Genomic DNA, 4,958 nt, shown 5'->3' on the forward strand with positions numbered 1-4,958 from the left:
TCTTGAAGCAACTTAAGGAAAAATACTTCACAGAGTGCAGAATCTATCAGAGTGGATAATAGCTGGTATTATTTAATGTCCAGTAGAAAATAAAAGGGACGATTGACAGACTTTTGACTGATGACTATATCTGAGAGTTCTGAATTTTTAATTTATTCCCTTGTTAGAAGTAAAGTGAGGATCAGGGGCGCCTGGGTGGCTCAGTCAGTTGAAGGCCCAGCTCTTGATTTCGGCACAGGTCATGATCCCAAGTTCATGGGATTGAGCCCCGCATCAGGCTCCACACTGAGCATGGAGCCTGCTTAAGATTCTCTCCCTCTGACTCTCTCCCCTGCTCTTTCTCTCTACACAAAAAAAAAAAAAAAAAAAAAAAGGGAAGACGTAAATAAGTAAATTGAAAATCAAGTATTTTCCTAAGATATTCTGCTATTGTCAGCAAGATAAAACTAGAACAAATTCAGAATACTAATGGACCTGGGACTACAGTGGTTAGTGAAACAGAAGGGGGATATAAATTTGATACTTTCCCTTTGTTACCTTTTTGGGTTTTTTAAGTTTTTTTTTAAGTTTATTTATTTAGCAATAGAGACCGCATGAGCAGGGGAAAGGCAGAGAGAGAGGGAGAGAGAATCCCAAGCACGCTCCCTACCCATCAGCACAGAGCCCAATAGGGGGCTTGAACTCAGGAAACCATGAGATCATGACCTGAGCTGAAATTAAGAGTCAGATGTTTAACTGACTGAGCCACCCAGGCACCCCATCTTTGTTCTTTTTTTAAATTTAGTGATCTGGAGGGCTTTTTTTTTTTTTTTTTAATGTGAAATACTATTCCACCTACTAAAAATTCTGAGGGAAGGGCCACTTTACCTTTGAACTGGTATCTCCCAATAGGGCATACAGTGCTGGAGGTTTTAGCTTCACCAAATGATCATTAGTAGTAGCAAATCTTGGAACCAGAAATTGGTCAAATTTTTTAAATTAAAAATACCATAGTTTTAAAATTAAAAATGAAACTGGTGAGATTAATTTTTATAATTAAGTTTTAATTTAAAAATAGTTGAATAAATGTTTCATTCAATGTCATTTCCACATGTAATCAACGCAAAAATTATTGACATGTGTTACAACCTTTTTGAAAAAAACTAAATTTTCGAGGTGACTGGGCGGCTCAGTTGGTTGGGCACTCGACTTTGGCTCCGGTCATGACCTCGTGGTTCCACGGGTCAGAGCCCCACCTCAGGCTCTGTGCTGGCAGCTCAGAGCCTGGAGCCTGCTTCTGATTCTGTGTCTCCCTCTCTCTGCCCTCCTCCCGCTCATGCTGTCTCTCTCTCTCTCTCTCAAACATTAAAAAAAGAAACAAAAAATTTAAATAATCTTCGACTTCTTTATATTTACAGCACATCTCAGGTTCAGACTAGTCACATTTCAAGTGCTCAATAGCTACCTGTGGCTAGCAGCTACTATATCGTACAGCACAGTTTCGGATAGCCATCGGGGCTTTTATAGGTAAAAGATAAAGGGACTATTTTGAGTTTTTTTTATTTTTAAACTTTTTTTAATGTTTGTTTTTGAAAGAGAGAGAGACACAGCTTGAGCGGGGGAGGGGCAGAGAGAGAGAGAGAGAGAGACAACCTGAAACAGGTTCCAGGCTCTGAGCTGTCAGCACAGAGCCCAACACAGGGCTCAAACCCATGAACTGTGAGATCGTGACCTGAGCCAAAGTCAGATGCCTAACCGACTGAGCCATCCAGGCGCCTCTGAATTTTTTTTTTATGTTTCTTTATTTTTGAGACAGAGGGAGACCGAGCATGAGTGGGGGAGGGACAGAGAGGGGGAGACACAGAATCTGAAGCAGGCTCCTGGATGTGAGCTGTCAGCACAGAGCCTGACGCGGAGCTTGAACCCACCAGCCGTGAGATCATGACCTGAGCCAAAGTCGGAGGCTTAACCGACTGAGCCACCCACGCACTCCAGGGGTTATTTTGATCATTGGAGATGTTTGAGGGGTGTTTGTTTCTGGTCCTGTGGTAAGCACTCTGCACCTGCAGAAAGAAGTCTTTTGCTTCCAGTAGGTCAAGCATCTGGGTGAGGTCCAAGCCTGGGAAGCCTGTTGTTACCATCCCTCAGGCACATTTTTTTTTATAAATAGATCTCAAACAGCTGCTTGGATCTTTGTGTGCCTGACTCCTTTGTTCTGAGTTGGATCTTTTGTTATCTCAGGTAGGGAAGAGATGTTACTTACGGACCTCTAACAACCCAATCAGGATATGGAAGAGGAAATATCTAAGGTTGCCAGTTGTGAAAGATAAACGATCCTTCGTGTGATCATCACCTCTTTCTGAGCAGGATATTAGAATACATTCATTATGACTCTAGAGGGAGGAAAATATTCTATTAGAATGGGCAAAGCATGAATGGGTGCTGGCAATGGATGGGCCCAGTGGAAACTACTGGAGCTCCCCCACCACTCCAAAACTGTCAATATAAAACAGTGAGGAAAATTAAAGGCATGACAATAAAGTTGGAGGACCTGGGAGTGATTTGTCCCACCATTTCCTTTCTGATTCCTTGACTTGTCTGGTGAAAAAGCTAGATCTGAGAAGTTAACTATCTCTGATAGCTCAATAGAAAAGCTAATGAAGAAGAGTCAACTGTAGCTCGTTTTGTGCTTCGCCTTGTTTCTATATTGGAAGATGGCTGTCAGTTGCCTCTTGACGGATATGTAGCCATCGATCTAGTTGACACATTCTTTTCTATACCCATTAAATTGATCCACTAATAGCGGTGTAAATTTAACTTCACTTAACAAACTAGCAATTTGCTTTTATTGTCCTGCCACTGAGATAATTCATTATTTTTGCATTATACAATAATCTGATAGAGCAAGATTTAAATAATTAAAATACTGATGTTAGTCATTACACTAATGACAGTATCTGTTAAATAAGGGAAGGAGAAAAAGCCAATAAACAGTGTGTAATTAAGTTGGTTCAGTCCCGCTGGGACCTGGGGAGTCATGTCGAATGAGCCTCAGGATTATCTGCCCTTGAAGTGGGGAGCATTTATCTACTGGCTCCCGTCCCCCATTGGTTAAGTGTTGCTGCATGAACATCAAGGCTTGCTGTAGTCATCCCCTGTGGCAGAGTCAGAGAGTAACTCCAGGGAGGAAAGTGAAAAGTGTGGGGTACGACCAAGGCAAGGGGTTATCTGATTATGTTTGTGCAAATGTGGTTGCTGCAGCATGGCTGGGGTAAAATTTGGGCCAAGAGAATATGAGGTAGTGTGCCCAAGGTGTTTGGTATAAGGGTAGAAAGTGAGCCCATTTGAATATAATGAGCTTGAGATGTTTGTGAAATATCCAGACATATGTAGGAATGTTCTGCAGGCAGACTGAACCTGAAAAGAGTGATTTCATATATATGGATGATACCTGAAACCATATAGGTGGTGGGAAATAGCTTATGAAGGTAGAGTGTTGGAAGAGACTAGGATCTAGGATAGGTCCTTGAGGAACACAGATTTAATGGGCATGAAAAGAGGAAGAGTCCATAAAAGAAGAGTAAATGGAAGAGACTAGGTAGGTAAGAGAAACACTAGGTGAGAGCAGGTTAACAGGAAAGACTTTCAAGAAAGGGAATAGTCAAAAAGTGTTCAATGTTGTCAAGTGGTCAAGAAAACCAAAGCATTAGGGGCGCCTCGGTGGCTCAGTCGGTTGAGCATCCGACTTCAGCTCAGGTCATGATCTCACAGCTCGTGAGTTTGCGCCCCGCGTGGGGCTCGGTGCTAACAGCTCAGGGCCTGGAGCCTGCTTCAGATTCTTTGTCTCCCTCTCTCTCTGCCCCTAACCCACTCGCATTCTGTCTCTGTCTCTCTCAAAAATAAATAAACATTAAAAAAAAAAAAAAAAAACCAAAGCATTACCCACCCCCACCCCCTGATTTGTCAATAACTTGGACGGTGGCGCCAAAGCCATATTGGAATGAATTTGGTTAAGGAATGGGTGGAGAGGAAGGTAAACATAGCAAGTATCTTCAATGCTGAGTAGTTTCGCTTTGATAAAAAGGAGAGGTTAAGATTGGTAGCTGGAGGGAGATGTGAAACGAAGAGAATATTTCTTTTAAAATGTAAGAGATGTAAAAAAAAAAATGTAAGAGATGTGAACATGTATCAGGATGCCTTCGGGTACAGCAGATAGAAAATGCTTCCTCGGGGCGCCTGGGTGGCGCAGTCGGTTAAGCGTCCGACTTCAGCCAGGTCACGATCTCGCGGTCCGGGAGTTCGAGCCCCGCGTCAGGCTCTGGGCTGATGGCTCAGAGCCTGGAGCCTGTTTCCGATTCTGTGTCTCCCTCTCTCTCTGCCCCTCCCCCGTTCATACTCTGTCTCTCTCTGTCCCAAAAATAAATAAACGTTGAAAAAAAAAAATGCTTCCTCAACTTGCTTAAGCCTCAAGGGACTTTATTAACTAACATAATTACAAGGCCCAGATGTATATCTGTTTATTGTTCTAATTGGAGAGGGCAGTAGAATGAACGTGAAGAAAGGCAAATTTGTATTTCTGATTACAGGCAAGTATGGGAATTCTCTCTCAAGCTTTCTCCGCTCCACCCCCACTCGGAAAGCGAGGGAAATGAAGCAGCAGGTGCCTGAAGAGAGTAGAGGTTGCAAATATCCTCCTGGATAGAAAACTGCCTAAGAAACAGAGGCATCCTTGGTAGGGGTCCGCCGGGGGCAAGCGAACAGGGAGGGCCAGGAGACAGCCTTGGTTCTTCACTTTTTTTTTTTACTACATTTTCTTTCTTTTTTACTACATTTACTACATTTCTTCCCTTCATTTTTACTACAAGTGTCACCTTCCACCTTTTGAATGACGCGCGCGACTACCCCTGTGGTACCTCAGGAGGCGGGGCCTCCGAAAACCCGCCCCGAGGCCTTCTGGGAATCGTAGTTTTCCGAGGGCA

Source organism: Leopardus geoffroyi, chromosome A3, assembly GCF_018350155.1.
Source record: "Leopardus geoffroyi isolate Oge1 chromosome A3, O.geoffroyi_Oge1_pat1.0, whole genome shotgun sequence".
NCBI lineage: Eukaryota > Metazoa > Chordata > Mammalia > Carnivora > Felidae > Leopardus > Leopardus geoffroyi.